General features: G+C 45.7%; 1 pseudogene; it reads left to right on the top strand.

The window, feature by feature from the left end:
• Positions 1-23,033, top strand: part of LOC120836643 — a 40,899-nt pseudogene extending 17,866 nt beyond the window's left edge.
• Positions 23,034-23,438: the final 405 nt, after the last annotated feature.

The following is a 23,438-nucleotide window of genomic DNA, read 5'->3' as shown; positions in this document are numbered from 1 at the left end:
CTGATGAAAGTTTAGTGCGCAACTTTATTTCTGTGAAAAAGTTAACGAACAATCTTGCCAGGGTCGAAAACGCGCGTTATGTGCAGACGACCGTGTAAGCGAAGCTCGTATCGTATGGTCCCATCTCCCGATAGACACACCAATCAGACGACAGTGTGCTCCATCTGCTCGCTGCGCTTATCGGGTGATAGCGCCACACGTGACAAGCACCGTTAACTCGATCGTCTGCGAAACCACCCGTCGTCAGCCTTGGCAATATTGTTGGCTTACTTTTTTTAACAGAAACGAAGCTATGCCTTAGTATGTCATCAGCTAAAATGCACCATCTCATCCACACTCGGTGATTGCTTAATCCTTTTATGTGCAGGTCTCATTTCACCGGCTTTCTTTAGAGCGTAAGAAACGCAAAAGACACTATATATCTGGTTACATAAAAAAGGGCCCCCAGTTGTAAAACGAGACGGGAAGATCGCCGCCTGAACGCAGGTCCTAAAAATTGACCAAAGTTATGAATTAGGGACGCTTCTACCTTGCTAAAGGTTAAGGCGTAGTTTCGTTTATGTATGACATATGACATTCTATAAATCAAGGACCGAGACAAGATAAAACAAATAATAAAACTGAACACAATACTTTTTTCTGCTGTTCTTTTTTTTTTGTCACAAAAGTTTCTTATTTTCTTATCACTGACCCGAGATCTGCACGATAAGACAGACATTTCTATATTTTATCGGCGTTCTTCGACGCTGACGGTCTCTATGCTTGAGTGTTGCATTCGCTGCGCCATCTAAAAAATGTACAGCAAACTGATTTAAAAGGTTAAAAAGCGCAGCACAACGAGGACAATAAAGACACAAAGACGACAGTATGAACCAACTCGCCCAAACACAAGTTTTAATTGTACAGCAAACACTCGTTTGAAAGCCGACGACGTCTGCGTTTTAGAGGCCCTTCAATGAAAATCTCGAAGACGTGTGTATATTTTTGTTTACAGCCGCAAAGCTATACCTTCAAATTTCACGACACACAATTAACGAATATTACACACTTTTGAGGAACATTTTACTCTTTTCCTTTCTGGTACCCATTTTTTTTTTTTGCTCCTTTTAAGCGAGCCTCCTATAGTTTTACCGCATCTTATTATTATTTGCAAGTAGCAAGGAAGAGGCTCCGCATCACGAGTTTGCTTACGGACTGATTTGTTGAGTCCGAGTGAGAAAAAGGAAAATAAGCGGCGTGGGCGGCATAAGCTCGATCTAAAAAATGAATCAAAAACATAAACGACAAAAAAAAAATGAAACGGGCGGAAAGTATTTGCGGTTAATATATATTAGTGGTTTGAAAAGGATCGACAAACGTAGAACTGAAAATGGTTTCATCAGCGAACTGGTGCCAAAAGCAAAAGAAAGAACGAACGTCTGTTTCTCAACGCCATGCATGATGTCGCGAGGAGAGTTGGGTTGTGAGGACGGGTATCGTGCCAACAGCTTCACTATCTCACCACGCCGGCGGAGAGAAATAGAGAGGGTGGTGCATGCTGATGTCGGCGCTCCGGACCAATTCGAGCATCGCAGGGAGGCCGGAGCTAACGACGAGCAGGCGCCGAGCCGTTTTGGAATGCGGCCCCGCTCAGTTGCCGCTCCAGCGACGAATGTGGTTCTTTCCACTTCTGATATTGCGGCGGGCAGGGCAGAGCAAGCGACTCTCGGTCACGGACGTCTAGAAGATTCGTGTTTCTTGCAGCTCGGGACGCAGGTTTTATCATTTCCTCTTGATTTCTTGTTCTCGAAAGTGCCTGCTTATTCTCACCCTAAACACGCGACGTAGCCTTCTGGGAAGAATATTCGAGATTCTTACGCACACTACTGGGTGAATCAAGGAGCTTCCAGGCTCTTTAAATCGACCGCAAAATTGGGTTTTTAACCACTCGCGCTACGACTTTTTGCAGCGTTTCCCACAGATGGTGCATATTTTTTTTTTGTAAAAGTAGCAAAGAGCGAACTTACCCGGGGAAAAGGTAAAGAAAGAAAGAGGCTTAGCTCCTATGGAAACGCAGCGAAGCCGCCAGTCTTCAAACAATACGGCGCCGTTTCACACGGGAGACAAAAGATGGCGCAAGCGGTCGCGACGCCAACTGCCACCAACGGACGAGCATACAGCGCCGAGAGCCGGCGTCTTTAGCAGACAATCTTTTCGACTCAAAAAACGGCGCGAGCTTTTTTTGATATCAGTTGACAATGCATTATTTTATCATCCTTACTAATAAAGCATATTGAATGAACACATAATCGATTAAAAAATGGTTTGTCGGTATACTTTGACCGCTTTTTTTTCGTGGTACTTGTGTCGTCTGGTTTGCAGTTTTTCGTTGTTACCGCGCCTGTTTTTGTTTCTGCGACTGTCGCCACCTGCGGAACGCGCGCCCTCTTTTGAGTCGAAACGATTGTCTGCTAAAGACGCCGGATTTCGGCGCCGTATGTTCGTTCGTTGGCGGCAGTTGGCGTCGCGACCGCTTGCGCCATCCCTTGTCTCCCACGCGAAGCAACGCCGTGTTGTTTGAAGACCGGTGGCTTCGCTGCGTTTCCATAGGAGCTAGCCCTTTGCCTTTCTTTACTTTTTCCTCAGGTAAGTTCGCTCTTTGCTAATTTTACAAAAAAGTGTACCATCCCTGGCAACGCTGTACAAACTCGTAGTGCGATAGGTTAAGAAATCGACATTCGCGGTCGATTTAAAGAGCCTGGCCGCTCCTTGAATCACCGAGTAGATAAGGAGCTCCGAGGGACCTTGTCGAGTCAGTCTCGCTCTCGCTCTCTCTTACGCCGCCAAATTGCCGTCCGTTTTTTCTGCTGCCACTACGCTCGTTCTTTATTTTGTTTGGCACAAGTTTGCCAATTAAACCTTTACTTTCAGTTTACTGTTCATCCTCTCGTCGCCTTGATTCGTGACAATATGGCTGTCCGTATCCAGAGAGCGACAACGGAAGAAAGCAGAGGCCACGCGTCGGCTCCTTTGCGATGAAAATTCCGTCATCCGATGGAAATGCTTTAGCATTTTGATCGAATCACATTGATCGTCAAGCAACAATTTTATTTTAAATAACATCGCTGCATTGCAGCATTTTGAGGTAAGGTGCCATGTTTTGTCCCACTTATGCCAAGGTAAACGCTACAAAACTTGGAAGCAGCAAATTTTTTCGTTGTTAAAATTGTCGCGCTGCAACTTTCAGAAAATAGGGCCTTTTGTTTGGCAGCGACATTTGCTGCCCACCTTCTGAAGTCCTGGCTTCAAAGCGAGAATAAATCGAGAAATCTGCCGTGTCTTTTCATCGCGAGATCTTTCACTACACCGTCAGCGAAGGCGTCATTTAGTAACCCTGAAGAATCGCCGTGACAATCGATATATTTTTCTTCCGAAAGAAGACCCTCGACGCTTTGTGTCTTGCATCTATATTCTCCGACTCATTTTGCGTATTTTGTTTGTAGTACTTCGTAGTCTCAGAGGCGACCATGATGAGTCAAACTGTCTTCTCAGGATTTGCTTTTCGGTGGCACTAGAACGAACACTTCCTGAATCGTAATGAAAGAATGCGCACACTGTGTATTAGGAGTCTGCGACACCTATGCGCCGTAGAACTGAGGGAGAGGAGGAGAGGACAGTGCGCGGTGACGTCAGAACGCCGAGCTGTGACTGGAATGATTAGTGGGTGGGCGAAAAACTAGCCGCTTTTTACTTCGCTGCAGTCGTCAAACGCGTCCGAATGCGAAAGCCAATCGCTGGAAGGCGGCGCTCTACATTCTAACGCGTTCGCCGAGCGCAGGGGAGGCGAAAACAGCCATCTTTAGCTCTACCCACTAATCATTCCAATCAGAGCACGGCCATCTGACGTCCACCGCGCGCTCTCGTCTCCCCCTCTCCCCCACTTTCTCGGCGCATAGGGAGCTCGTCGCTATGCGTTGACGGGTAAAGCCCCGCTATCCTGGAAAAAGTGGCGCCATTCTTCGAACAAGCCGCCGCGCACAGTGTTGGCCAGTCGTCGGCAGAATCGGGCTTTCGGTTTTGGACTTCCGGTCGCCAATACTTTCGCAAGTTGTTGCTACGCCTCAACTAACGGGTTGTAGAGCCCGTGGAAACCTCTGCCGGAGAGCCTTTCAGTGTTCCCTCTGGAACGGAAAATGATCCTCGAAGGAAGATATTGCTTCACCAAGTCGGTCGAAAAGATTTGAACCCGAAGGCAGCCGGAAAGTTATGTGATGTAGGTGCCCTGTATAAAGCTCACCACCATGCAAAAAGACAGCTGTTTAGACCTAGTTATGCACTGCATTACACCGTAAGCGCGAGCCGGGCCATGTAATAGCGTGGCATGCACAGGCGCCCGTGTCATGGAAAGACACGGGCTTTGTTTAAAACAGTCTGCTCCTGCTCGTGCTCGGAGCATCAGCGTCGTTCCCACTACGGGAGCGTGCGGTGGTGCAGGGTACGCTCGCTCGTCAAGTGTGGCGTACGTGCTCGCGTACCGAGTTTTGTTTCGCACGAAGTTCATAAGCTTGCAACGCTCAGGCGGCTGCACACGCGAGCATGAGGATGTGTCTGTACCCCAATGCAACATAAGTGCTAGCGAAGCCAGTGCAACAAACACGAGCATGCTTTCTCTCCACGCATTAAACATAAGTAGTGAGTCATCTGAGACCGTGGAGAATAAATATTGCACTTTGGCGGTTTGATATGATAAATAAAAACGATTTGCGATTCTTGTGAAGCCGAAGGGGCGGACAGGTACCTACGAGACACTGACCGATAATGCAACCCGGTAGGGACGATTGGGACGATTATTTAAAGCACTTTCGAGATCCACGGTTGGACGAACAGATTCAACAGCGTCTCCATAAATGCGTGTAAATGAGTAAATGTGTAAATGCGTGCTCTTAAAGAGGTCAGTGCCACACTTATATGACGAATAAAGGCCACACGACCGGCATCGCGCCGACCGAGACGTCGAGAAGCTATGGAAACACCCAGTGGGCGCCTTCGTCGTCAACCGGAAGTTAAAGCTGGTGTAAGGAGGTTTTCGGATGGGGAGGGACGGGTATGCCGCACTTTTCCCAGATGCAGGGGTTTTATTGGCAGGTAGGTGGCAGCGCCACCGACGAGAATTTCCTCTTTTACGTCGCATAGTGCAGCGCTGTGCCCTCAGACATCTTCGAGTGTGTCCACGGAGTCTCGACCACGTCAACGGCTTCCAGCGGCCGTTAATTCTCGACCTCGCTCCGGAGTAAAGGTTTGTCCGCTTGCAATTCAAAAATGTATTCATCTATACGTTCCCATGTCAATCTGCCGGCAAGAGTTGTTCGTTACTCGGTTCAATCGTGCTTCCCGTACTTGTAAGTAACGCCAAGGTTAAAAATTCCTCCGTTTCTGTTTTTGTCTTTTTTTAATTTTTATTTGCGCGAGAATATGCTTTTACGAAGCGCTCCTTTGTTAGGCAGTGCGAAAATTACTGCGGGACAATATTGTCTAGTGCGAGTAATTGGTTGCCTCTCTTATATTATTCGCTCGTTGGCGATTGTCTAAAAATATTAAAAAGATGGTGGCTGTTTTTGTTTTTTTCTTCATAAATTGAATCTGTGTTCTTAATTTTTCGGTCTTGCTTAAAACGAAAACTCGCCGAAGACACTTAAAACTTTTTACGTCTGCTAATTCGGAAGCATTCGTACACGCAGCGCATTCTTACATGCAGCGCGCCACGTCTTCTTTCCGCACACGGCGCTGCGGCGATGAGATCACGCTGCCCCACTGAGCATGCGCGGTAAACCCCGTCCGGCTCACGACGCATTCCGTAATATGGTGACAAAGTTAGCCGATTTGATGGTACATGATTAGCATAAAAGTAAAACAGCGCCCCCCCCCCCCCCCAAAAAAAAAAAAAAAAAAAAAATACCAAAAACAAAAAAATGGAGGAGAAGAAGACGAAGTGAAAAGTGCCCTGTATTTTTCTCTGCACAAAAGAAGTGAACAAACAGCCCCGTCTCTGTGCACACTTCGTCGTGTCCTCAATTTTTTGGGGGGGCTGTTTTAGTTTTCGATGAATGATTGTTCCGTAATAACGCATCTGCGTTGCTGTGCGTTTCCTTGTTTCTTTTTTTTTTTTTATTTCTGAGGAGCGTCCGCTTTGACCTTGAGCGACAACGCCGGCTACCGTGACGAAGCATCTGCGTGGCTGTGCTTTTCTTTGTGTTTTATTTTTGAGGCGCGTGCTTGTCTGCGTAGTTTTATGACTGTTTCGGGGGGTCAACGCCGATTACTTTTCGGGTAATGGGACAAACAAGGCTTTCGTCTTAAAAATGTTTACGCCGACTCTTTCCCCAAGTACTTTGTGTATGCCGGGCGGAGGTAAACCAACATTGATTAGTAATTGAGGTAAGTATAGTACACTGGGTAGAGAATAAAAAAAATAATAGAATAAAAAGAAAGAATGATTTAAATCGATCCTGAGTTCAAAACCAAATGTTTCAGACAAAACATCTCCCGATATTTTTATTTACTGTTTTTTTATTATTATTTGACGCTTTTTATGTGCTCTCTTTTTTAATCAAAAAACATATGAAGCCATAAATGCTTATGTAAATTTGAGCGCTAACAAAAAAGGTACTATTCTGAACAAACCGCAGCTTCGAGCTTAATTTCTAACTTCCATTTGGTCTAGTGAGATACGTATTTTCTTGTAGCAAAAATAAATAAATAAAACAATTTTAAAAAAATCAGAACGCCGTACGTTTAAAGAAACCAAAACTAGAAGAATATTGCCTTATTGCAATAAGGATTTTAGGTAAGTATATCAGACTCTCTTTGTTTTTGTATGGCGGAGATTACATCACAGAAATAAGTTAATTAAAGTCTACTTGTACTTATCAACTAATTTTTCTTCAACATTGTTATCAGCCACTAGACGAACTGAATAATTAACTTGCCACGTTGAAAAATACATCTAGTGCTAAAATATTTGTTGCATCAGCTATTTAGATCGAATTAATAAGATGCACTTGTTTGTTTGATTTCAAATAAATATGCTATTTTTCACCGTGCTGCTGCACTCCTGTGCGAAATACTTTAGCTAGGAACCGCGGGGACTGTGGCGCCTTGTTGCACGCCTCCAATACATCGAAGGCTGGTTCAGACATTTACGATTGAAGGCCGGTTCACTCAATCATTGCAGCGCTAATTCAACATTCTACTTGGTTCCACCTGAAGTCCAGACGTAACCGACGCAACGCGCTGATGGGACCTATCAGACATCAAAATCGCATCATCATGGTGTTCGTCATGTGCCTGTACTGGTACCATCGCTGAACCAATCATAAACAGAATAAGTATAGCGTCTTGCGCTTTTGACGCGGCTTGACAGATTCCATTACCTCATGGCATCGGCTACGTCGGGACTTAGCTGAGCCGAAGTATAAGAACAGCACCGTTACAGCGCTGACTTGAACGTAGCTTAACACCGATGCAGCGCTTTATTGGCGTCGTATTAGTGTACATGAACTGTTAGAATATATCCCATTTCAATGCGAGACATGTCCCTGCTAACCTTGTTGCCACAAGATGCTCCAAACCACTAGTTACAGAACGTGTAGCGTAATTAATTAGTACGGGACACGCTGCGGCAACCAGGTTAGCAAGAATATGTCCCTTACGCCGCTATGATAGTGCGGTTTGGTGTTAATTACGTTAAGTGTGCCACCATGCTCAAAAGCAGCAGATGTTCTGCTGGAAACGATGTCAGCACATGTTGCATTTTTGCATCCGACTGCACACTCACCATTTGGTAAAAAATTCACCTTTCGAACATATGACATTCTGACTTAAATACTAACCTAAGCTGAGACTAGAAGCTCTGCCTCTGGTGGGAGCTGTTCTTGCTAACACAAGTGCGAATGCGCTTGTACGACTCATTTGGCCGCTGGATTTGGATACCATCGTGACATTTCCAGGATTTCTTCTCACATATATCCTTGGGATGAGCAAATGTGGTTTGCGTTTGAGGCGGACGAGTGAGCAGTCATCTCCCAAACCAGGCGAGCCCCTCCGAGGACCGCGATATACTTCCAAACAAGGCCCATCATGCTGCGCCACAAATCTACGCTACTCGACTCACAAAAAAAAAATAAATAACAGACACATATTTTTTGATAGTTTACACCGTGTCTACAAGCATAATTCATTTAATTCCATAAAGTAAACGACAAAGTATTCAATTGAAACAGATGGGGTCATGAAGTGACCGACGCTATAGTTGTCATAGCTCTTCGATCATTCCATTCGATCGAAAGTGTATTTCTCTTCTTCTCGCCAATATACTGGCGTGTATTACCTCGTATTAACATTTGAGGAGGCTGAACTTGCTAAAAGGCTTGCTTTAAAGGAAATTAGGGCACGCAAAACGGAAAAAAGCTCTTCCTCGCAAATTGGATAAGCATGGTTTGTGGATAACGTACAATATTTCGGATGAGTTTTGGTTTTCACTCAATCTCAAACCAGAGGCGTAGAGCATTGCGCGCACGCGCACTACAGAATTCAAGAGAAAAGTCCATTCTCAATGACTGCTGCTCAGCTGTCGGAATCGCCTTAAAAGTCTACGGTCCCTCGCTCATCCCCCCTCCATCCCCCCCCTCCCCCGCCCCTCTGAAAAAAATCCCTGGCTAAACTCTAAGAAAAAGTGAGCCCCCACCCTAGTCATCACGCGGTTTGACGGCTGTAGCTACCACACAGGCTTACTGAACTACCCACTGGGCTCGAGCCATATTGGCGACGTGCGCGACCGAAAGCGTCGCTGTGGTCTGCCTTGCACGATTGGCCCAAAAGGTGACTATGACGTCGGAAAGGCAATACCATCGACAAAAATAAGAGGAATGAAAGAACTTTAATTTCGACGGTGTTGGCAGTGCTGCTTTGCAAGCGCAATGATTTCAGGCTTCCACCATGCTATTTACAAACACCATCGAACTTGTTGTTCGCAAGGTAATGACGTCACAAAGGGGAATGATAGGAGGGCGCCACCAAAACATCTCGCCGCTAATAGCGTTACCACCCTGTTGGCAAGTGACAAGAACGGGGTAGTCACGTTTCATAAACTCTTGAATTGAACATTCAAGTGCATGCAGTCGTTCAATAGTAAAAGTCACTTCAAAGATCTCAAAAAGTACTTGAAACTTATTTTCTTTTTGCGTTGGTTACCATTTATTCAAATTTGAACCGGTCGAAACAGGCGTGTGGCTCGGTTCGCCTAAACTGGCAGAAAACAAACATGCCAAAGAGTACAGGCAACCTTGGTAGGCACCTACTAAAACCCGAGGCAGATAAAAAGTATCGCGGTTGTCCTTTTTGGTTCCGTCGCGGGTTTTACCATGTACTACTAGTAAACAGCTGGCAGCTGGCGTCGTGCTCGAGGAATTTAACTAAATCTCTAGAAAAGCACAGGAAGCTACGCACAGGCGTGAGTTGACTGGAATGTTCGCCGGACGAGATACTCTTGTCGTCTTTTATTGTGCGGTTCAGTAAAGAGCGTGCTCTCATTAAAGATGTGATCGGTCAGTTCTGCGTGCAGATCAGTTGCAAATAACCTCCTCGGTTCCGCCGAGCTCGCACGCCTGTCATACCCATTTTTTTTTTGCTTTCAAGTGCAGTGAAGTATGAAGCATTGAACACCACGACTGAGGCCGGACAGGACGAACGTACACAGATATCTGGGATCATGACCGTGTATTTCAGTATTTCTCTGTCTTGGGATATATGATTCGCCTTCACTGGCTCATTTGGCACATTTCATCGAGCATACTCGATAAAAAATGCTTCAAACAAAAATGCTTCAAACAAGTGTGTGTCGTCCAAGGTGGAGTACTTTGAAGGGGACTAGGATTTCAGGCCTTTCGGCACGCGTTCCTTTTACCTATATAAAATATTCCAAGTAAATTTCCAAAAATAAGGCGTTGGCAAACATACACGTGCTACTTTTGGTTTAGATTTTTTTTTAGAAAAAGTACTGCTGGTGAAGCCAGCAGGTGCAGCGCAGAGAACCATGTTCTCGGCGTTCTTTGATGCTTGAGGCCGGTTCAGACAGTTGCGTTTGAATGCGTTTGACAGCGTTGCGTCGAGAACCGAAAGCGACTCACCGGCACATCTGTGCTTCGTATGAAGCGTGGAATCCAATTCAAGGAATCGTCTTGGCACGCGATATAAGCAGCAGGGATGTCCTGGTTTCTCGCTGCCGCAACGCAGTCAAACGCAACTGTCTGAACCAGGCTTCAGATCATTTAACATACGCATTTCGCGTTCGCTGTAGGTGAAGGCACGGGCCCGAAAACGGCAATTCTGCACTGTCCTCTTGGCGCGAGCGCGAGCGCATAGAACGCATATTTGAAAGACGCGTTGAGCAGAAATAATTGTAGTGAAAAGAAGAAAACTGAAACAACGCTTTGGCAAGGAGGATAGAAGGGTAGGAGAGGGCATGACGTCGGCCGCGTAGCCTCCACCAGCCATGCTCCCTTGACGCCTCGCCTCTTTCTCATTTTCCTCCTTACTCTCCTCACTTACCATGCCAACGTGACCACATCACGTGACCGTAGGTAGCCTTCGTCCTGCTATGGGGTACTAGAACAAACCACAGTCTGGCCGGTCTGGCCTTCGATCTGACAAAAACCTACCGGACGGAGCGCGCGCAAGCCTGCAAGGAGTCGTTCTACAATCAACCATCCATCTCCCACGTGACATGTCGCGCGCACCAATCGCCAGACAGATCTGCGGTCACGCTGGGCACAAAATTGTTTAAACTTTTTATGACTAGGCTTCACCAATACTGCAACGTGCCCCCTCCAAGTACTTCTAACCTCCTTGCGCTTTGGGGAGGACCGGCGGACGGGGTTCGCTAGAATCACCTGCGCGCGCTCAGTGTACTCAACATTTACTCAACCGCCACTGAAGTCATTCGGACATGTAAAAAGAGAAAAGAAAATGCATCAGCGTGTTCAGAAAGTTGTGACTGCAGAAATTGGTTTCGATAATTAATACAATTAATTAAACAGGCTTCTGTATACTTGAAGTGTAGTCAAGCGAGAAAACGAAACTGATCAAAACGTGACGTGTAGCGACAATTCAATTTTATTTATAACCTGCAGGTCACTTTTGCAATGGATTACATTAGAGATACGAGCGCTTTTCTAAGGGCAGTAGAGGAATATAATATATACGGATAAATCTTGCACAGTCTTTCCGTATTTATGCAAAATATGACAGTGGTCACCATCCTAATCAGAAAATACAGCAGTATATAAGCTGGTTGTGTCGACTAGTCGTATATATAGGAATGTGGTGTGTGAATATCTCATGTTGTACCTTGTGCTGTTTGTGAACGCGTTCATGTCTAATATTGTATGGTGTCTAATGTCGCGTTTGTGTTAAGTGTGGTGTGGAAAATGTAGTACGTGCATGTCTGGCGAGCCGCTCAGAGCACAAGACTGTTGGTTTCTTTTTTCTTAGTTTGAGTGCTGTCCGTTAGGTGGCGCGTGTCGCCGCCCAATTCAAGGAGTCGCGCATTTATGTGTCTACTTATTTGAGTGAAAAACATGGAGGCGCTCCATGGCTCCGCGGAGCAGCCACAAAGGGTTCGGTTCTCGGCCTCTCGTGCTCTCGTCTCAGTGGGATCAGTTTCGTAGCCAGTTGAATGGGTGTTCCGTGCGGTGAATAGTGCGTGCACAGACGCGGTGGGGATTACCAGGGACTTGAAAGTGGATAACGAGGGCTAACAGCTGAGCAGGAGCGTTGAACGATCGGAACCGACGCCGCTTGAATCGGTGGTGCCTCGCCTTGCCGCTGTCAACCGAAAACGCCCGATCACTTGCGGCAATCACAGCAAGCAGATTCTCTGTTCAATAAAGACATCATTTCATTTGTCGCTATACGATTCCTTCTTTGAATGTTTTCTGGCCGCGAAGTAAATGCAGCCGGCCGCGCCGAAAGCAGTCGCGGACAAACCCCCCGAATGCCCCCCCCCCCCCCCCCCCCCCTCACATCGCCGCCCCTACTCGTAATAGGTGCGGTGCCGGTGCTTCGAGACGCGTTTTGGAGTGCTTTAGTGCGCACGGAAGGCAGCGAACGGGCGTGCGCACTTGAGAATTGTATTTTAGCAAAAAGCAGTCCAGCTCGCTAGGCCTATACTCGTATTGCTCCACTGTCGCTTGCCAGCCGCCATGTTGCTTTGGGGGGTGCTCACTGTGACTACCTGTTGATTGCACGCCGCGTGACAACCCATGGGGTTGTTAGTATTGCTAAGGGAGGGGGGGGGGGGGGTAGCGATATCTGTGACAGCTTCTGACTACCCCAAATGTAGTACCCTACGACTACCCTTTTGTTGAGAGTGTACGCGACTGCCAATGGATGGGCCCCTCTGACAAGCTGTTAGGCTTAGTGCCACTAAATAAGCTACACTTCAGAGTAACGACACTTGACCATACTGTGGCATAGGATCATGATTGCCTGTTATCTGAAGCTTTATCTGAAATCACAGGAAACGCTTTTCCGCCCTCAACAAATGATTAAACAGTTTGCTACAGAGAGAAACAATATCACATAAGCTTCCTAACACCGAATCTAATGCTGAGGATGTCGCACTTCTGAATCATGACGATCGGCAGTTCCGTCTGCTCTGCAGAAGCCCCAAAATGGCGGCGCCCATAACAATGTCGGGGAACGGAGTGCCGATACTCTAAGCGCAGCTCATTTAGTGGCTCTAGTTAGGCTAAAGGCCTGTTCACAAATGTAGCGGAGCGCTACAAGCGTAGCGCTAACCTCGCGCTAAGCGCGCGTGCTGACGGGAGTGTTCACCAGCTTTGTGTCGCACCGTTAATACTGCTGTTCATGGTAGACAATAAGTAGCAGACGACACGTGAGAAGCGCTACATTAGCGCTTCGCTGCATGTCTGGCGTGGTGGAGTGTTAAATCCCCAAACGGAGGATAACAAACTTAGATGGCATCCCGAAAACATTCACTCTGTTGATCGCTTAACGTTCTCTATCGGGTGGTATCCAAGATGCGGGTGTTTGCGGTCAGAAAATGTACAAAAATCATGAGCCATTCCACGCCGTGGATGACCAGCGAAGCTGTTAAGCCCACGACACAGACCCGCCCCGAGGAGCCTCAGGAAAGTAGACACGCGCGACGGGACCGCCACCCCGGGAGAGGGGAACGAAAAGGAAACTAGGCACGCAAGCGCTTGGAGCGAAGACAAAGAGAGGGCGGTGCGAGCGTATACATGGCCGACGCCGGTCCTACAGCGGCAAATCTTTGAGAAACCTGTATATCTGCCTGAGAGTCTACTGGTCTTGAAAATTGTTCCTATTGATAACTAATCTGCTGAACCTTTTGCTAGACTAGACCTTTTGCTAAATTACCCAAGCATCAAAGATAATGCAGGTAATGGTGTTCCACACTCCTCACGTGCCGGCGTCTGCAGCAGTCACTGTTCTAAAGCAAAAGCCTAAAATGGCATCTTGCAGGCGCGTTGGTCAACCCTTTATTTTGGTTAATTACTACGAATTTTTTATACGGGGAAGGAATGCGCCTGCGGGCGTCGGCGTCTAAGGCTTCAAGTGTTCAAAAGCAAAACGGCCTAAAGGCTGGTGCATACTGCCCAATTTTCTCACGTTATGTTACGTTACGAAATATTGCGTTGAAGTCACCGGGACCTCTGTGCTTTATATTCTTTATATTAAGCGAGGCTACCAGTTCAAGAAGAAAGCATGACACGCGACATTCGAGACACGAATGTTTTTCGGTGACTTATACCTAACGTACTTTAACGTAAGAAAATGGGGCAATGGGAACCTGCCTTAAAACAAATGTCATCTTTCACGCGCGTTTCTGAACGCCTTATTTTGGTTATTTAGTTTGAATCTTTTATACGGGAAGGCGTGCGCGTGCGGCGGTGCGAGCGTAGAGTTTTCAGCCGCTGCCCGCACAAAAATTCACGGAACCTTAGCCTTAAACAGCTTCGCTGTAAAAGAGAGACTTTTGGAGCCCAATGTCAGCTGTGGCCCTGCAGAAGTGAGATGCACATGCATGAGAGGTGCACATTCGGTGTGCGGACTCATGTAATACTCGATTGAATGTATAGGCACGTTGGGAAAACATCGGTTGAAGACTTGAAGTCGGAGCACGCGGCATTCATGTTCTATTCGCTTGAGTGGCCTTATGTTGGGGCTGTCATCACCGGCGCTCTGCGCGTTGCGTGCTGCGGTTCGCGCAGTGGTGTGCTTTCGTGAAGTGATAAAGGTCGATATAAATACAATTTTGGGGCGTTTTTAGACACGTTTAATTAGCATGGATGTTATAACAAGCACACAGAGGCTCTTCTGCAAGGCCCTTGTCAGTTATAGAGGGAAATTGACGTTCATAACCTAAATAGCTCATTCGCGTTTCTACGGTACAGTTCCTGTTTGTGAACGAAAACGATACATTGGATATAATGCCGAAAGACGGGACATGTTTTGTTCGGCATATCTTCGCAGATATGCCGAACATAGCACAGTTCCTGTTTATGGACGAAAACAATATGCGCTACTTCAGAAAGGCCAGCACTGATTCCATTGTTGACTAATAGCGCGGTAGTGTATGTGTGAACAGGCTTCGAGTGTTGTTCATTGCGGGACAGCTCATTACATTCCTCTGCGACGCGTTTCGCGATATTCCTTGACGATAGGAACCACCTCGTCGGAGGCCGTCAATAACGGCCTCAACAGAATTCGCAAGAAAGGCCGTGGCGGAGGCAACCTTTAATACCTCTCCACAGACACACACCACTGCGCTACCTCATATTTATTAGTAAGCGTTGGAAATAGCTCTGGACTTACTCATGCAGCGCTGACTTCACGCCATCTTGGTGGCACCTCTAGCACTGAGAGCAGGCTGAATCAATGATGAGCTTCGTTCAAGTCAGCGTTGTATCATATCTGTTTTCTGCCGTTTATTTAACGCTGCAATGTATGCTTGAACTGGCCTTTAGTGTGAGATTTTGAGAACTATTCTAGAGGCAATATAAATTGGAAATGAATGAATGTAGAGACTTTATTTTTGAAAAAAATAATGTCGTTGCTGCCGATTCGGGAAAGAGGTGGTTGAAAAAAAAAGAAAAAAGAAACGTAAGGAATAGAGGTGGCATTCCTATTCGAATACGTGACGGATGTGCTGCGCGTCGAAGAATAAAGCAGAAAATTCGAATAACATAGTTTAAATATGCACGATTAAAATGACCCATACATTTGTTGCGATTTCCTTTTCCGCCCACCGCTATGGTCGATCTGTACGAGGCCTCTGCTACATTCGGCTCGATGACTTTCAAGCCCATTGGTTTAAAAGACGTCCGGACATCGACCTTCAAATTTGAGCGGCAATGACTAGTGAGAACCAGGATAATATTTACCGTGGGATTTTGCGGAAAAATGTTCAGTTCTTTGCCATCGACTCTGGTCCAGTGAATTTCGTATACAGAGCCCTGGTGTTTATCTGTGCCGCGATAACCAAGTCTGCTCCCCTGTCGAAATACAGTCATATGGTCTTCACCAACCTTGTCAGTGATGGCGACCAACGCCCCATTGACATAAAACTGTATGGGAGAAGTGGGAGAACATTGTATGAATAAATTGTTTTACAGAGACACTGGGTGAGGGGTGTGGGAACTTTGTACGCACTTTGGTGTCTCCTGCTCTTTCAAGGGTTACTTCAAACCAGATGTAGTGGCCGGCAGGTACTTGCTCGTTCGAAAGCGTGTTCCTAACTGCGTCCCAATCATTTGCACTACTGGCTACGCTCACAGTTTGCTTACCCTTCTCTTGCAACATGTCGATTTCCTTCAAATTTCCAGCAGTCACATAGATCGTAAAGCTGTTGTAAAAAAACAACAAAAAAAAAGAAAAACATTATATATCAATGGGTAAAATGGTGGTCAAGCACTGGGGAAACGAAAATATTGCTTTCTTCATTCGCATGTTTGTTTTCTGTTGAATGGTAGCGTTGCTGTTTTAATAATATTGATTTAAATGCGATATGGAAAACAATGTAAACGTGTTAAGCTATGCAAAGGCGGAAAACCAGAAAAACCCCAACCGAGTACGTGGCTTTGAAGGCCTGCAGCGCCATTTATAAGAAGAAACCTCAACCATTATCGAGGCTTCGACGGCTGAGTTAATGCAGAGTTCAGCGGCGAATATGTAGAGGCGCGTTACACGACAAAAGATAAAACCAAGCCTTGCTCAAACCACCGGGTCGGTAGGTTGAGGGATCAGTTTTTGGGCATTTATCGATAGGAAGTTTGCTGGATCATGACAATAAGCGTTTCTTTTAATTTTATTTGTTTGAGCACCGCTACTATCAGTGTCGATTGGGCAGTCGCTTGGCAATACAATGGCAAGTAACAACAAAAATCGAACCGCTGGTATGTCCCTCGTTCACATAAAAGCTCCTATGATGAGCGCTGGAAATCTTTGGAGCTATGGGCTCGCCTGTTTTTTTTTTTTTATGATCTTATGTGCATTGCTTCCAAACAAAAGCAATCTACATGCGTTGAACGCACGCTTAGGAGTTTTCATGTCAACTCTGGCGCATTTCGTGCCTGGTGGTTCCAGACACCGGATGGGTATTTTATGTCCACAATTTCAGAACGCATCCCTAATTTTCTATCGCTCGTGATTAATCGGTTACCAGCTAACCGACTTTGTTCAAGGTTTCTTTATCTATTCTCCGTCGATTCAAATATTTACGCAGTCGCTCAACACATCAGCTACCACAGTGGAACGCACAAAAGAGCAAAGGGAATTTCGCTTGAGCGGCGCCTCAATCGCCGATGCGAATTTGAAGTCGGGCTACGGAAACCGATTTGTTTGTTTACCAAAGTGGTGGACGCGAGGGTTGAAATAAAATAGCAGTGCTTTCCTCAGCCCCCCCCCCCCCCTCCCCTCCAGGGAGATTTATGCTCGGTAAGACGATACAAATACCCTTGCGCAGAAGAGCGGTAAACGTATAAATTGAGACTACAACATAGAACTGCGGTAGACGTCCCCCGAAGGGAATCGAACCAAAGGGTCAGAGTAGATAACCCTAATAACAACAAGAACAAAAAATATCTCGAATGCAATGCAGGAATTAACAGCATGAGATATGTGGAGAGGAAGGGCACATCTTGGGTCTGAGGGTTTGTAGGGACAAGTCTGAAGTAATGCTGTATAGCAACGGAAAGAGGGAAACCCTCAGAATAAAAGATATCATACTATGGCAACTAGATTTAGAAAAAAATCTGGGTCTGCTAAATAATGTGTGAAGAATATCAAGAGAACTGTGAAAAAAATATAATTATCAAAAGACAAGGAATTTAGATCGCCAGAAACTCGAAGCACTTTGGAACTGTTGTAGAGATATAAAGTGTTCAGGGGTATCTGGAAATGAGCAATTGTGCCATCGGTGGGTTCCGTCTCCATTGATCAAATGTAAGTCGCGTTTCGATCTGCACTGGCCTCGGTTTCCTGTGTCACTTCTGATTGAACACGCTCTTGCTGTGTCTTGGCATTTGTTTCGTTCGGTTGCGTATCCTTTGGTAGTTCACCCTATTCACCAAATTTTTAGATATTAAAGCGATTGCTTCATGGGCCAGAGCGCTCTGAAGGATCATGTCCTCGTGGTCGTCTCCTGAAGGTCACCTAACGCCCGTGACTGAAGTCCAAGGCCGCGTAATGAAAGCCACATAACACCCGTGGCCGTTGAGTAAGAGCCGTTTGGGCCAGCTCGGCTCGCGCGCGCAAAAGGGAGACAGGGAGAGAGAGAGGACAGAGGATAATGGAGTGAGGAAGGGAGGGAGCGAGGGAGCGCCGATTGCGCTAGAGGCCTTGTATCGTAGGAAACATAGCGCCATTCTTTGAACTAGCCGCCGCGCACACTATTGGCCGGTCGTCACGAGACTTTTGGTTTTGGACTTCCGGTCGCCATTAGTTTCCCAAGCTGTTGCTTCACCGCAGCTGACGGGCTGCTGCGCCTGTACAAAAGTCGGCCAGAAAGCTTTTCAATGTTTTCTCTAGAACGGAAAATGAACCTCGAAGGAAGATCTTGCTTCACCGACTCGGTGAAAAAGATTTAGACCCGACTCAAACCGCTAAGTTTTGCGAGATAGGTGCTCTGTATAAAGCTCATCAGCATACAAAAAGACAGCTGTTTGGATCGAGCTACGCACTTCATTCCGCCGTAAGCGCGAGCGATGTAATAGCGAGCATAACACCGCCGACTTGGCATGCACGGACGCCCGTGCCGTGGAAGTGAGCATTGTTCAAAACGGTCGGCTCCTGCTCGAGCGTGTAGCATCGGCGTCGCTCCCACTTACGGGTGCGTGCGCACTACGTTCTTTCGTCAAGTGTTGCGTACGGGCTTACGTACCATACTTTGTTTCACACAAACAGGCGTCCACAGCCACGGCTGCGGACCCGAGCACCTGAATGCATATATAGCCTGTTTCAATATAAGTGGGAGCGCAGCCAGTGCGACAAGTGCGAAAATGTTTTTTCTGCTGACGACGCTAATATAGTAGGAACGTGTGTGCTTAGCCCGCTCAAAGTGCTTTCGCTCTCTCAGCCTCAATAGGGTCTTCGCTCGCACTTTTATTGGAACTAAAACGCAAGCAATTAAAACATTTGAGATGAACCCCACGCTCACGCCAGCAGCTTTGACAGAGCAGATTTTACGTGCAGGTTTTTGGCACGCTAAGTTAGGATCTGCAAAAACAGGCATCTGAGGTGACGTTACATGATGTGGTCTCAGCTAAAATCCGACTCTTGAATCTTTTACAGGACCACTTCAGTATCGATTGATTCAAAACACTAATCATGCAAAACAAAGTAGAGCAAAACATTTGGAAAAGATGCTCTCCCAAACATTTCTTTTTTCGTTACCTTCAACCAAGAGAGTAAACCTGCAAGAGAACTAGAAATGTTAATGGTATGTAAAACATTTCACAAACCATATATTTTATTTTATTCAGTTAGACACGTTAGGTCAGTCCTACAATACAAATTCGATACGTAAATTGATGATTTTTAATGCCTCCTTTACAAAACGCAGTTCCATTTATTAGTTTTAGTTCGCTCCCTAACGTTCCCGAGGCACCCTCAGCATAGTCTGAATAGTACACCACGAAGCAAAGCCCACAGTACTGAAACATTCCCAAGACAGGCTGCTGCGGAAACCACTGCTGCTCGTTAGTTTGGCCGTCTGATACTGTCTCGTGGTTGACAGAGACACACCTACCACTAGTGCCATCTCTGTCCATTCTAGGAGAGCGGAGCTTTTCAATCGGGGCAATCTGCCGCAATGGCCGCAGCTGTTGGTGAGTTTGGCACTCCGAAACTCCTTGCAGGTCGAGTGAGGCACGCCTAACACTGTGCCGTCTTCGTCAATTCTAGGCGAATGTGTCCTCCTGAGGACCCCCGCAAGTTCCAAGTGGTGCTGTACAGAACCTGCCTCCCCAGAGCAGTCGGGTTCGGCAACCCTGCCTGCTGGTGAGTTTGGTACAACGATACTGTTTCCAGGTCGACCGAGGCACACCATAACGACTGTCATTTCTCTTCATTTAATAATTCTGAAAGTGTGTGCCGCGTCCCATGGCTCCGTTGTGCGGCCGTGTATCACTACTGCGTGGTGCATGTTAAAGACCCAAGGCTAGCGGTTGTACTGCACTGGCTAAATTCTGATCTACAGCGTGTAACACGTCGCAACTTTGAGTGGCTGACCAACTACACGCTGTATAAATATACACACAAACTCAATTATTAGCCAATGGCTCCCCAAACAAGGCCTGAGTAGCGCCCTTCAGGCCCTTGCTTTCCCAGTTTGTCCCTGACAGATTGCTGCAGCAACAGCAACTGCTGAAGAGGCTTTCATTTTCGACTGCTGTTTATTTTATGGCAGAGTGGACACAGTTACACACTGTTACTTAGATCCGATCTTATTGTCTCACTGTTAGCCACTTAACAAGAGTAAATAATACTCCTTTTTCTCGAGCACACTCTTTGCACTTCGTATCAGATAGTATCATCAAAATGCCAGCCTTTCTTGTGTACTGCTAAAAAACGAAGAGCTATAAAACAACTATATTCAATGCTGAAAAAAACTGGTATTGGCGCAACGGGAGGAGTCTCAGTTTCAACGTGAAGAGAACAATCTAGAATTGGGACTCGAGCGATTATAATCCAATTAATTGCAAAGGGGCTAGCGAGCTGGACAAAAATGACGTAAATAATTTCTGGAGAAAGGGAACAAGAGGGACAAAGAACAAAATTAAAAATAATTCCGGGTACAATACCCGGATCAGGTGGATTTTTTCGGTCACGCACCAGTCACCTAGCAGTGTTTGGAGCTTTGTGTTTGTCCTTTGTCCCCCTTGTTCCCTTTCTCCATGGATTATTTCCGTCATTAAACTTAAGCGCTTTTTCGCTGCAGATCAATTTAAGTGTCTCGAAAAGTCCACTATAAAGGGGACTGCATAGAGCAAAGGCACACTCAAGAAAATTGTTAAGATACATCTTTTGTTTTTAGTTTCGATGGTTTCAGTGTGCTACTATGGAATCGAGGTAGCTTTTGCCTGTAGAACGCACACCTCATTGCCATCTCCAGGACTTCAAGTTCGTGTCAAACTTGTACATAGTTCAACTACTCTGCTCAAGTTACTATAGTTTAACTACTTTTCTGAGTAGTTTAGTAACTTTCAATTACATTTTTATTTTGGTAATTAGTAGTTTACTTTAATTACTCCTTTTGAGTAACTTCTACTCAATTTACAAATTAATTTCAAAATTTAGTAGTTGTTTTGGCTATTAACAAACATTCCTGCACAAATAAGATAAGATGTTCGAAGATCAGCCGATATTTGCAAAGATTGCTAAGATCATGTGGCGTAGGAAAGGGTGGGGAGAAAATGGTTTGGAAAGTCCGAAACCCCCAAAACATTCACAAGCCCCCCCCCCCCCCCCCCCTTCTCGACTGCAACAACACTGCTAGGAGGCGCTTGGAGCGTAGATACACGACGCAAGAGAGGCCGAGTAATTGCGGGATTGGCGCCCAAGACAGCATTTTGAAAATAGTGAATTTGAAAGCAGTTTTCACGACCGCGAGAAGCTGAGTCACAACACGATTCCGATGGTGTTTCCGCAATTCAAGCCAAGCAATATCAAGAAACCACCTAAACATCGGGAGGTGAGAAGTTGTAGCTTCTTACAGTGACAAGTTACAGTAATGTGGTGCCTCCAGAAAGGTGTTGTGTCGCTAAATTTGATCCTCAATTTTCGGCCCTCTCGATCAGGGACCCTGTCGATCAGCGACTACTGCTGAAGACGCTGCTCAGATGGCGCGGAGTCGTAAACTGACCCAATATTTAAAAAAAAAAGCGTCTTTGTTCGACGAGTGGTTTGCTTTTCATATGTTAACATAAACGAAATTTCCTCCCATTTTAGCAGTTCGGTTGCAGTAACAACGTTCCCTGCCATCACGAGACCCTTCAGGGACCCTCTCGACCACCGACTTCAGCTCAAGACGCTGCTCAGAGGGTACGAAGGCGTAAAACTGACTCAATAATTTGCAAGTGCGGCTTCGTTCGACGACTAGTTTGTTCCTCATTTTACTAACATAAACAGAATCCTCTCCCTTTTCAGCGGTTTTATGGCAGTGTCGACGGTGCCTACCATTATGAGGTCCTCCAGGGATCCTCTACACCTGCAGCTTCCACTCGATATGCCACTTATATGGTATGCAAGCATAAACTGACTGGATATTTTTTTTAACTGTGACTCGGTTTTGTGAGACAGACATTAGTTATAAACTAGGTTCTAACCTTGATATTTATTTGATGCAGATCACAGAGCTCAAGATAATATCAAGTGTCTTCAAAAACAAAACCGTCAGCTCAAAGAAGAAAACAAGGGCGTCATCACAGGACAGATGTCTGTGTTCAACGAAGACCAGGTTCAGCATTTATCTCGGGAGAAAAATTGTGGCAGCACATGGTCGCCAGACACTACTAAAAAGTGTTTGAACCTCCATTTTGCCCGTAGATCCACAGGATATAATCTACTGCTTGAGCATGAACACCCTATGCCATTTTAAGGCACTTTACGCGAAAGGAGCCGGGGCATTAAATTTGAGCCTGGAACCCTAACGTAGGTCTTTGCTATGATGAGGTGCCAATGTGAGCTCGATCAACATTCAGCAGAAAACGTGTGTTCTGATGATTGACAAGATGCAATTGCATGACAAGTTTGAATATGACCCAAGCACACAGAGTGTTTTTGGTTATACCATATAAAAATAAATCGAAGAAGGTGAGCTAGTCCTGGCTACGCATTGCCTTGCTTTTATGGTTGGCGGCATTCCTACGCGTTGGAGGCAGGTTGTGGCGTATGACTATTTGGGGCCATCCTTTTAGGGTTCTCTAAGGATACAGATCTTCCTAAAGGAAATAAGCAGAATCTAGGAAATAAGCAGAATCTAGGAAGTTTGCAAGTGCATCGACGTCAAAGAAGTAATGCGTGATCAGTAATTAGGCACTACGTTACTGTTTATCACGTGAAGGTTTTTTTTTTTGCTGCCTATGTATTATCGCATACTTTTAGCACAATTTTGTATGCCTACTTTGCCTTTTTTCGATATATTTCGTTAGTTATTGCAATGTATTCTTTGCAGTGTTTTCTTCTTGTTTCCTGTGTGTAATGTTTGTTTTTTGTCAACCATTAATGTTGTATTATATAGTGCCCAATGCCATCATAACTCTGCATCGAATGACTGCTCAAGTGAAACGTGTATGTATATCAAAATGCGTTTCTATAAACCGGCTTACACTCTCAAGACTCCCTGATGTGCCTCCAAAGTGTCATTTCTTTAACTAAACCTTAACATTTTGTAGAGCAGCTACGCAACAACCACTCGTTTCAATCAGTCTATGTTCCTCTATCGAGTGTACTGAATCATGCAGCAAAATTACTTTAAAGTTGCAATTTTGCACTTCATAGTTGTGTCCAGCGATATCAAGGGTGCTGGATTCAAGCCGTGCGAAAATTTTTGCTTGCATGGAAACTGAAAAAAAAAGGCACACCCGCACGTTAAAAAAAAAAAAAAAGAATCCCTCCTAGAAATGCATAGATCAGATTTGTGTGCCGCAACGCTGCAAAAACCTCACGAGGTAGTACAAGGTCTCATTCAGTGTTAAAAACAAAAATGTTGTCGCTCTGAAACACTTTGGGTGCCACCGAACGTTAAAAAATATCACGGTTTCTGGCTCGTCTATGAACGGCTGCCGTTCATCAATGGATTGCAGTTTTATTGTTATTTTTACTAGCGCTTACATGGATAAAGCCCTGCTTCACAAATG

Source organism: Ixodes scapularis, unplaced genomic scaffold (genome assembly GCF_016920785.2).
Source record: "Ixodes scapularis isolate PalLabHiFi unplaced genomic scaffold, ASM1692078v2 PGA_scaffold3__209_contigs__length_174095766, whole genome shotgun sequence".
NCBI lineage: Eukaryota > Metazoa > Arthropoda > Arachnida > Ixodida > Ixodidae > Ixodes > Ixodes scapularis.
This window is presented reverse-complemented; position numbering and strand designations above follow the sequence as displayed.